General features: G+C 42.1%; 1 long non-coding RNA gene across 1 annotated transcript; it reads right to left on the bottom strand.

The window, feature by feature from the left end:
* Positions 1 to 5,367: 5,367 nt before the first annotated feature.
* On the bottom strand, positions 5,368 to 10,784 carry LOC309641963. The gene is made up of 2 exons (XR_014252880.1): positions 7,020 to 10,784; positions 5,368 to 6,902 (listed from the first exon to the last, which is right to left on the bottom strand). It is a non-coding gene; the product is annotated as an uncharacterized lncRNA (long non-coding RNA).
* Positions 10,785 to 11,831: the final 1,047 nt, after the last annotated feature.

Here is an 11,831-nt window from a genome sequence, read left to right as displayed (position 1 = left end):
AGACTGATTTGTCATTCCCTTCTCTTGGCAACTAGACAAGACCTGGCATTCTGGCTCGCCCCTCACCTCATGCACTTTAAATGCTTATATGTCTCTTTCCCACTTCCCACTGAGAGCTCCTTCAGGTGAGGGAAGCACCTGCAGAATCCAGTCTAGGGCCTGGCCGGGAGTAGGGACCAGTAAGTGTGAACTGATGTCCTGCTTACTATGCCCGTGTGTATTCATCTGTCCTAACAAAGTACTGCAGACTGGGAGACTTCAGTAACAGAAGTTTCTTGTCTTGCAGTTCGGGAGGCTGGAAGTCTGAGTCCAGATGTCTGAGGCTTCTCTCTCTGACTCCTAGATGGCCGCCTTCTCCCCATGTCTTCACATGATCTTCCCTCTGTTCATGACTGTGTCCTAATCTCCTCTTCTTATAGGCCATCGGTCGTATTGGATTAGGACACAGGCTAATGATCTAATTCTACCTTAATCTCCTCTTTAAAGACCCTATCTCCAAATACAGTTACATTCTGACGTACTGGGGGTTAGGACTTCAACATATGAATTTCTGGGGACACGACTCAGCCTATAACACTGTGTAACAAAATTACGTCCAAACTTAACAGCTTAAAAGAGCAATTTTATTATTCTCATGGATTCTGTGGGTTAGGATGTTGGGCAGGGCATTGCAGGGCTGACTTGTCTCTGCTGCATGATATCTGGGGCCTCAGCTAGGACAACTCAAAGGCTGGGGGCCAGAATCCTCTGAAGGCTCATTCAATCACCGGTCTAGCCTGGGGGCTGGGATGCCACAGACTGGGATTGGAACTGGAATGACTTTCCCATGTACCTGGGTTTCCTGCCAGCATGGTGGCCTCTGGGGAGTTGGGCTTCTTACCTGGCAACTCATGGCCCTGAGAGCAAATGTTCTAGTGAAAAAGGTGGAGCTGCATCACGTTTTAGGACCCAGCCTTAGGGTCCTACAGCATCACTTCCCTGTTATTCTATTGGTCGATGCAGTCACAAGCCCACCTGGATGCAAGGGGAGGGGAACTAGACTCCACACACTTGTGATGGGGCAGTGACAAGGCCACCCTGGAGAAGAACATGTGCGAGGTGGAAGATTGTTGCGGCCATCTTTTTGGAAAATGCAACTGGTCGTGAGCTAAATGAGCTAAATAGAATTCAAAGGGACACTTTGCAATCACTATTACAGGACATGTTAAAGTGGGTTGCAGTCAGGGGAAAACAGTGTTTTTTCTCTTGTTTTCCTTGGAACATTATTTTGCACATTTACATGTTTTGGGGATCAGTGCCTTTAATCTTCATGTTTATCTGTCATAACGACCACGTGTATCAGCCACTAGCTGTGTGGCTTTGGAGGTCAATGAAGTATTCGTCATAGAGCACTCAACATAGGGCCTGAAGCCTGGTAAATACCCATGATTTTGAGTTCCCTGTGGGTTGAGCATTTAGAATCATCTGTTTGTTTAATCAGCGTGCATTTCTCCAGGGCCTTCAGGGGGCCCATACTTTGTTTAGAAACAGATCTATCACTTACACAGTAAACAGTACTTGTGGATTTTGTCATTCAGCAAACACTGTCATTGTTCAGTCATTCAACAAATGCTCTTATGGGACCCACCCTGGGGAAAGCAGGGGCTCTTGGCAGAGAGGGCTGCTCTCCAGCTAATGCCGTGCTCAAGCTGCATCGGGCAGAATTCTAATAGCCTCCACGTGTTTCATTTTGCCCATTACGACACCATTATATTTTAAAGCTTGTCTTTCTAACTCTCCTATTTTTCTTCCAGACTGCGCTCCTGCTATATGGCTCCAGTTTCTCTAACCATTAGGAAGGTATTATAGTTACTGGAGATTCATCTATCATTTTATGAGTCTCTTTCAAGAGAGGAAATAACAGGTTGTTTCGAGTGCGAAGTGACAGCTCACAAAGCCCCGTGGAACAGGCGTCTTGCTCCCGGGGGATCAGCCAAGTGGTGTTTATCTTTGACACAATAAGCAAAAGATCAGAAATGATTACAACAAATGGCAGAGTCAACAATCCATTCGCAGCAAAGGGCACCTGCCCAAATGCCGGAAATTGGATCCACACACAGCTGCCAATTCCAGACTGGGGCCCTGATTGCTCCATCACGCCTCTGCAGGATGCAGCGGGCGGCAGGATGCAAGCTCACCCCATCTCTGCACCAAAGGCCTTGGCAGGAGGGCCCCAAATCTGGATCCCTTCAGGGGATCTCCTTGCCCTTAGGCTCAAGTCCAGCCTCCTTTCCCTGACTCAAAAAGCCCTCATGACCTTGGTCCACTGCTTTGTCCCCGTTGCCTAGGACTAAGTCTGGCATAGATCAGACACTCAGTAAATATTTGCTGGTAGAGGGGGTGAATGGTCTGACCCCTGCCTACCTCTCCAGCTCCATCTCTTGCTTCTTTCTCCCTATACTCTTCCCTGAATTTCTTTTAGTTCCTAAAATACAGCATGCTTTGTTTTTTCCTACCTTTGTACATCCCGCCTCCTCTGCTGGGACCCCTCTCCTCCACCTCTTCCTGGTTGATTCCATACCCCCTTTAGGTCTCATCTCAGGTGTCCCTTCTTCCAGAAAGCCTTCCCTGAGTGCACTGCTCCCGGACCCACCCACCCTAATGGCAGTTTATCTAGCACATTCTTTCTCGTAACCCCTTGTCTATGTTCCCCACGGGGATGTAAGCTCTTGGAGGGAGGCAATGGTGTCTGTTCACTGCCAAACACCAAAGACTCCTGCTCCCCTTCCATAGCGCAGAGCTGCTTTGGGGAAGCAGCTGCCCAGATAGGGGCTACACGTCCCAACCTTCCATCCGCGTAACTACCTTTGGCCGTGACGTGAGTGGAAGTGATATGTGTCCCTTCCGAACAAAAGTGGTTAAGCAGGGGGCATCCAATCCTTTATACCCTCTCTCTTCCCTCATTCTTCCACCAGCTGCAAAGGATCTAGTGAAGGACTCTGAGGAGGCACTAGACAGAAGTACCCTGAATTCCTGAGCCCCCCAGGAGAGATGACCGAAGGGAATGTTTGCATTGGAGTTCGCATGAATGTGACATAAGCTCTTTCTGGGTTAAGACACTGATATTTTGGGGATGCTTATTTTAGCAGCTAGCATTAGTTGACTAATTTACTGCTTTGCCTCAACACGTATTTTTTTTAATTTAATTTAAATTTAATTTTTAATTTTATTTTTTAATTGAAGTATAGTTGATTTACAATGTTTTGTTAGTTTCAGCTGTACAGCAAAGTGATTCAGTTATACATATATGTGTATATGTCTATTCTTTTCCAGATTATTTTCCCTTATAAGTTATTACAAAATATTGACTAGAGTTCCCTGTGCTATACAGTAGGTCCTTGCTGGTTATCTATTTTATACATAGTAGTGTGTATATGTTAAATCCAAACTCCTAATTTATTCCTTCCCCCCCTTTCCCCTTTAGTAACCATAAGTTTGTTTTCTATGTCTGTGGGCCTATTTGTTTTGTATATAAGTTCCTTTGTATCATTTTTTTTTAGATTCCACATGTAAGCGATATCCTATAATATTTGTCTTTCTCTTTCTGACTGACTTCACTTAGTATGATAATCTCTAGGTCCATCCATGTTGCTGCAAATGGCATTATTTCATTCTTTTTTATGGCTGAGTAATATTCCATTGTATATATACCACATCTTCTTTATCCAGTCATCTGTCAATGGACACTTAGGTTGCTTCCACGTCTTGGCTTCAATATGCATTTGTTAAAACTAGAGTTTCCTGGCCACACAGCCTCACACCATGTCTGCACAACCCCCCACCCCACCCCCAGGCCCAGCAGTTCCCAGGAATCCACAGTCTGGCTGTGGAGACGAGTTTGGGAATCAGTTCACATCATCATGAAAAGCATCAGTTTGTTGGACTAAATGGACTGAGACGTGTACCATTGGACAACATGAAGAATCTTTGCTCATGGACAGAAATGGCATTATTCAATACAAGGCATCTTAATTAAAGAAGACCAATAGTAGCCTTTGATATAGCACATTAGATAGGGTAAGCGTTACTCTCTCCCTCCACCCATGTCCCATTAAGTCCTGTAGATTCCACCTCTGGCTTTCCCATTTGTCCTCTCTCTCCACTGCCCAGCCATGGGTTAGTCCCTCTCATCTCTCAACAGAACCACCCAAAAGCCTCTGGACTGGTCTTCTCCTCTCCACATTCAGAGGAGAGGAGTTTACCATCCCCTACATCAGGGGTCCCCAACTGCCGGTACCGGTCTGTGGACTGTTAGGAACCGGGCCGCACAGCAGGAGGTGAGCAGCTGGCGAGTGAGTGAAGCTTCATCTGCGTCTCCCCATCGCTCGCGCTTCGCATTACCGCCTGAACCATCCCCCCATCCCCCCCGTCCGTGGAAAAAATTGTCTTCCATGAAACCGGTCCCTGGTGCCAAAAAGGTTGGGGACCACTGCCCTACATCACAGCCATATGGTTCTTCTAAGACCCAGAACTGACCTCTTGGCCACCTGTTGCCTTCAGCGGAAACCACACTCCATACCTAACATTCAAGGCCCTTCAAGGTATGACTTCTGCTTCTCTCTCCCACCTTATCTCCCCTGAGTCTCTATCCACACAATGTTTCAGAGAATCTAAGCTCCTCTTCTCCCATTTGTGCCCTGGGCATTTTTGCATCCATGGTTTTCCTTCCATCAATTCATGGCCAATCTTCAAAGTTCCACCCAAATGCCACCTTTTCCAGGGAGCCTACCTGGATTGTTCTCTGAAATCCCACAGCCACTTAGGACCTCTCTTAGCCTAGGTGTCCCTGAAAGCAGAGCCTGAAGAACAGTCTTGGGTGTGTTTATTTGGAAAGTGGTGCCAGCGAGCAGGTGCGAGGGTTCAGGGGAGTGAAATGGGGAAGTGAGGAGAACCAACACAGGGACGGGTTGCTGAGTTGGCCACCATTCCAGGCCTTAAGGAATTAGTCTTAGGGTTGTCTGTCTGGGGGAACGAAAGGAAGCCCCACAGGTATTAACTACTTCTCCTGCCGGGTGGCACATGTGTGTCCCGAGCGTGTTCCCTCTGTTACCTCTCCCCGCGAGGTCAGAGAAGGCTACGGCAGGAAGTGAGAGGCAAGTGTCATGGCCTCACACCTGGCTCTGTCAAATTGCACCTGCGGGAAGCTGGTCAAAGCCTGTGCACACTGGTCACTCAGAGCTGGCTGGCCTGACAGGACTGCCGAGACATTTTGAAGTGACACTTGAGAAGTGTCCAGCACACGACCCTTCTTTCAGCCTACCTGCTAGGACAGTTTTTTTTTTTAATTAATTAATTAATTAATTAATTTTTGGCTGTGTTGGGTCTTCGTTTCTGTGTGAGGGCTTTCTCCAGTTGCGGCAAGCGGGGGCCACTCTTCATCACGGTGCGCGGGCCTCTCACTATCGTGGCCTCTCTTGTTGCGGAGCGCAGGCTCAGTAGTTGTGGCTCACGGGCCTAGTTACTCTGCGGCATGTGGGATCTTCCCAGACCAGGGCTCGAACCCGTGTCCCCTGCATTAGCAGGCAGATTCTCAACCACTGCGCCACCGGGGAAGCCCCAACTAGGACAGTTTTTATGTACATATCGTTTTGTGTAACCTGGGGAGTCTTTGAAGACAAGAACTGTATTTTATCCCCAATATCCAGCATGGGTCTCACTCCATATTTGGGCTCAAACACACTGAGTAAATGAATGAGAAGGTTCAAATGATTGTTTTTCTCTACAGAGGAAAAACCTATAACACCCAGAGAAAATCCTCCTTCAATGTGAATTTCAAAAGAGTGGGGAGCAGGGTAGCTATATCCAGAGAAAACCCTGAACAAAATAACAATAACTGTAATAATAATAAACAATAGTAATAATAATAATAGCTGATATTTACTTGGTCCTTATTACATGCCAAGTGGCTTAAGGACCACTTAAGCCACTTGGCATGTAATCAGGACCAAGTGTGTGTTTCCTCGAACCTTACAACAGCCAAATAAAGTATTATTATTATGATTCTCATTCTAAAGATGGAGAAATAGAGGCAGGCAGCGATTAAATAACTTGCTCAAGGTCCCATGGTCATGAGTAATAGGGCTGGGATTTGGACCTGGGTAGCAGTTTGATGCCCCTATCTGGGCGCACACCCACCACAGGGTAGGGTGGCTGCCTGGAACGTCCTTACAACCCAGACCCTGGAAACTGGGAGGGGCAGGGATTTGTTAGTGTTTATTTTTGCTAAAGCTCCTGATAAAAGCGTGCAAATGTATGTTACATTTTTATTAGGTCCTGTGTCTGCCCACAGGGTAGGGACAAAGTGTGGGATTTTATCTTCTAAGTGTTTGCCTTTCTCTCTCTCTTTGTCTTTCTCTCTTTTCTTGCAAACCAGTAAGGAAAAGAGCAAAATGATTTCAATAATAGGCAAAGGATGTTAACAGAGATGAAATACAAAGAATCAATAAGGAAATAGAAGTTTTACTTTACTTATAAACAAAGAAATATAAGTTAAAACAATAATATGCCTTTTTCCCCTGTAACAAAAGCAGACTGCTTATTTTCCTAGTGCGTGATTGTAGCCTGGGTTGGCGAAGCCCCAAAGAACAGTTTCTCTCATTCACTGCTGGTGAGTCTTTCCAGGGGTAATTTGGCAATGTGAATCAGAAGCCTTAAAAATTTGCAGGTGCTTTGATCCAGTGGTCCCTTCTGGAACAGACCCTAAGGAAACAGTCAAGGATGTACACAGAGATCTAATTAGAAGTGTACTTACCAAAACATTGTTGATGGCACTGAAAAAGTGAAAGCTATTTGTATCTAACTATCAGGCTGGTTACACATCACAATGGATTGTTAGGTAGTCATTAAAAATGATACAGGCAGGGCTTCCCTGGTGGTGCAGTGGTTAAGAATCCACCTGCTAATGCAGGGAACACGGGTTCGAGCCCTGGTCCGGGAAGACCCCCCATTAAAAAAAAAAAAAAAAAAAGATACAGGCAGACCTCAGGTATATTGTTGGTTCCATTCCAGACCAACGCAGTAAAGTGAATATAGCAATAAAGCAAGTCACATAACCTTTTTTCCATCTCTCAGTGCACATAAAAGTTATATTTATCTATAATATAGTCTAGTAAGTGTGCAATAGCATTACATCTAAAAAACAATGTACATACCTTAATTTAAAAACACTTTATTGCTAAAAAATGCTATCTGAGCCTTCAGTGCATTGTAATCTTTTTGCAATAGTAACGTCAAAGATCACTGATCACAGATCACCATAACAAATATAATAATAATGAAAAAGTTTGAAATATTGCGAGAATTAGCAAAATATGATACACAGACACAAAGTGAGCAAATGCTATTGGAAAAATGGTGCCAATAGTCTTGCTCAACACAGGGTTGACACACAACTTCAATTTGTAAAAAAACGCAGTATCTGCGAAGCGCAATGAAGCAAAGTGCAATAAAATGAGGTATACGCCTGTAATATTTAATAGCATGGAAAGATGTACATGATAAAGTGTTACATGAGAAAAAGTAGGCACAAAACAGATGAAGTACTGGAGGCAGTAAGCCATGTACATAAACTCAAACATGAGGGCTCAGAAAGACTCCAATCAGCCTAGTACCATAGGAGAAAGAAAGCACAGACTCCAGAACCAGGCTGGCTGGATTCAAACCCCAGCTCTGCTAAAAACTAGCTATGTAAGCTCGGATGAATGCCTCCACCTCTCTGTGCCTTAGTTTTCTCATCCGTAAAATGGAGAGTCATAATAGCACCCACTGAAATAAGGCAGCATATGTAAAGTGCTTAGAAGTGTGCCTGGCATCTAGTAAGCAAGATGTGAGAGCTTGTTAAGCAAAAATGTGCAGTGTAATATCAGAAATATAAGGTCTGTGGAGAGAGAAGTTCATTGTCTCGCAGAACATGGGGGCCAGCCTCAGAGAGGTGGGGGCACCTGTTTGGGTCTTGAGTGACATGAAGGACTTCCAGAGGTGGAGAAGGAGCAGGTTGAAGGTGTTCCTTCCACAGCTTTCCCTAAGAGGCCAGCTTTGAGGCTTCCCCGAAGGAAGGCTGGGAAGGGCCTCTCCACGGAGCCGCAGTGGGCCCTGGGATGCACATGGCTGTTGGGAAACCGTGAGCCTTACCACAGGGAAGTTGGCTTTTGGTCTGGAGTAACTCCACTCTGCTGCCTGGGCCAGGGTTTCTCTTTGCCTGTTTGCGCACTGCGTTTCCAGTTTTGCTGAATGGAGCAGTCTTGCAAGGCAAGTTCTAGGACAGAAGGTTAAACCTTGTTTTAAGAAAATATGCACGCTTTTTAAAGATGTGAATTTTATTAAATACAATAGCTATGTTTTACCAAAGTTTCTGCTGAGCCAAAGTTTTGGAATTACATTTATCTTACAGAATTCTTAGATTTCAGAGCCTAGAGTGACCATTCAAGTCATACAATTGATAGATGGAGAGGTGATAGCAAGAGCCTGGAAAATCCTACCCAGGTGGTCATGACAGAACTAGGCCAGGGTACAAGGGTTGAGTATGTGAGGGCAAAGCTATTATTCAGGTGCTGGAGTCAGGGGAAGTGAAAGGAGGCAGATTTTAACTTGACATGGAGAATACAATTTAATAGGCAAACCTGTCCAGAACTGAAGTGGGCTACCTGGAGGTAGTGAGCTCCCCATCAGTGGGGGCATGCAAATCGAGACTGGAGGACTCTTGGGAAATGGTGCAGCTAGATTAATTTACTTCTGAGTTTGCTTTTGATTCTGAGATTCTGTTGTGCCATGATATTTCATCTTTTTTAAAAAAATTAATCATTTTAACAAAATATTTCAAACATGCAGACTTGAAGATGAAAATAATTTGTGACACTCATAGCTCACCATTCAGAATTAAGAGGTTAATATTTTGCTATATTTGTTGTAGTCCTCTCTTCTTTTCCTAAGGAAGAAAAATCACAGATGCATTTAGAGTCTCCACCTTCTCTTTCCTCCACAGAGGTAACCATTAGCCTAAAGGTGATTTTTTGAAAAAATGACTCCATACTACTTTTCATACATTTAATGCATATATATGTAACCATAAATAACATGTAGCATTGTTTTTTGTGGTCTTACAGTTAACCCCAATTGTATCATACTGACTGTGCTCTTTTGCAACTGATGTTTTTCATTGAATGTTATGTTTTTGAGACTTAACCATGTTGATGCATGAAAATTCAGTGCATTTATTTCAGCAGCTATGTAACAGTTCACTGTATGAATGAACTGCACTTGATTTATTTATTTTCTCTTCATGGACATTTAAGTTGCTTCCTAATTTCTCTCTATCAAAATATCTAAAGGTGGAATTGCTGGATCATATTATGTGTACATCTTCAACTTTATCAGATGTGAATAATTTCCTCTTCAACGTGATCTGCCCATTTAGAGCCTCACCAACAGTGAGAGTTCCTTCTTCCTCCATCCTCCAAAATATGTGGTTTTATCAACCATTTTGATTTTTGCCAATCTGCTAAGCATGAAAAGTTATCTCAGTGTTACATTTACTTTTCTTTCTCTCTCCCTCCCCTAGTTCCCACATGACATTTACTAGGCCCTGCAGACATCTTTGTCTGTTCTTGACTTTAATCTTTTAATACTTCCAACATTTCACCATGATGTATGATATTTGTTATTGGTTTTGGTAGATAACTCTTATCAGCTTAAGGTTTCCTTCCTAGCTTGTTAAGAGGTTTTTTAAAAATCATGAATTAGCATTGTTGAATTTTATCAAAAGCTTTTTCTAAATCTATTGACATGATCATGTGGTTTTTCTACTTTAATTTGTTAATCTGGTGAATTAAAATGATAGACTTTCTTTTTGCTTTGGTTCTTTTTGAAACGAGTAAAATATTTCAGATATAATTGAAGCTCTGTGTGTCCCGCATGGATCTCATTTTTTGCCTTCCTCCCCCAAGGCAAATACCACCCTAAATTCAGTGTTTATCATTCTCATGCATATTTTCATATGATTGCTACATATGTATGTATCATAAACAATATGTGGTGTTGTTCTGCATGTTTTCAAAGTTTATATAAAATGTGTCTTACTATGAATATCCTACAATTGGCTTTTCCATTTTGATACTTGAAGCTCTAGTTCATCAAGTTGCTATGTGATATTGCTTTGTGTTACTATACTACGATTTATTCCTTCTTTTGTTTCAGAACGCTAAAGTTGTTTCTAATTTTTAGCTATTGCAAACAATGGCACAGATAGATATTCTTAAAAAGGACTTGTTCTGCACAGTGCAAAGCTGCCTTGTTGGGCCATAGGATGTGACTTTCTTCAGTGTTGGACAAATTGCTTCCCCAAACACACTCCTAGAAGTATAAGTGGCTCTGTTTTCCCATATACTCTCCAATACTTGGTGTTGTCAGGCTTTTAATGTTTGCTGGTCTAATGGCTGTGAAATGACATTTCATCATTGTTTTAATTAATTTGAGTTTCCCTAATTTATTACTGATGTTGAGAATCATATACGCATATATAATATATATGTGTATATATAGACTATCGAACGTCTATCGAATGTCTATTATCTATCTATCTATCTATATCTATCCATCTGTCTAATATATCTATATCTCTCTGCCTCTCTCTGTCTACCACCACAAGCTGTTCATATCTTTTGCCCTTTTTCTTATTGATTTAAAGGTTTAAAAATACATGTGTTTCTAACATGTATAAGATAGATAACTAATGAGAAACTGCTGTATAAAAATATGTGTGTGTTTACTCTGAATGCTAATCATTTATTGGTCACATGCATCACAAAGATATTCTCCTCATTTGTGGCTTGAGCTTAAGACATAAATAGCCACTATAATCATAAAGTGAACACTCATGGAAATTACCACTCGATTTAAGAAGTAGAAAGTTGCCAGCTCCAGAAATCCCTCTCATCCCTTCTTAATAACGTTTACTATCCCTCTCTGGATGTAACCACTGCCGATTTTTATTTATCACATTCTTCCTTCTTTATATAGTTTAGCTATTTATATAGGCATCCCAAAACACTATAGTGTTGTTCGCTTTGAACTTTATGTAAGTGAAATCATTTTGTAGTTTTTCTTTTATGCCTTGTTTCTTTGACTCAACATGTGTTTGTAAGATTAATCCTTGTGATGTATAGTTGGCTATAGTCCCTCATTTTCTCTGCTGATGGTATTTTATCAAATGAACATTCCACAATTTATCCATCTTACAGTTGGGTTTTTCCCTCCAGTTTTTGAATATTTCAAACAATATCACTATAATGTTCTTGTACACATCTTTTGGTGCATACACATGAGAGTTTCTCCAGAGAACATATCTAAGAGAGGAATTTCTCAGTCATCAGGTGTGCATATCTTCAGCTTTATTAGAGTGCCAAACTATTTTCCAAAGTGGCTGTTGGAGCTTGTTTTTCATTTTGCTTATGGTAGCTATTGTTGAACAAAGTTTTTAATTACAAAACAGTCAAATTTATCAATATTTATCTTTTCTTACAGTGCTTTAATAAATACTTTTCTACCCTGAAGACATTTCTCTATTTTTTTCCCCCTGGATGTTTTAAAGGCTTGCCTTTTCTGTTTAGGTTTTTAATCTACCTGGAAATAATTTCTGTGTATGATGAAAATGTAGGCATCTAAGGATAGCTAGTTGTCTCAGTGCCCATTTACTGAAGAATTCATCATTTTCCTATTAACTTGTGACATCACCTTTGTCATATAACAAGTTTCCATTTAAGAGTGGATCTTTTTATTGAGAAGGGTTTACTTTTGTT

The sequence above is a fragment of the Balaenoptera physalus genome, assembly GCF_965194825.1.
Source record: "Balaenoptera physalus genome assembly, chromosome: 1".
In the NCBI taxonomy this organism is placed as follows: Eukaryota; Metazoa; Chordata; class Mammalia; order Artiodactyla; family Balaenopteridae; genus Balaenoptera; species Balaenoptera physalus.
This window is presented reverse-complemented; position numbering and strand designations above follow the sequence as displayed.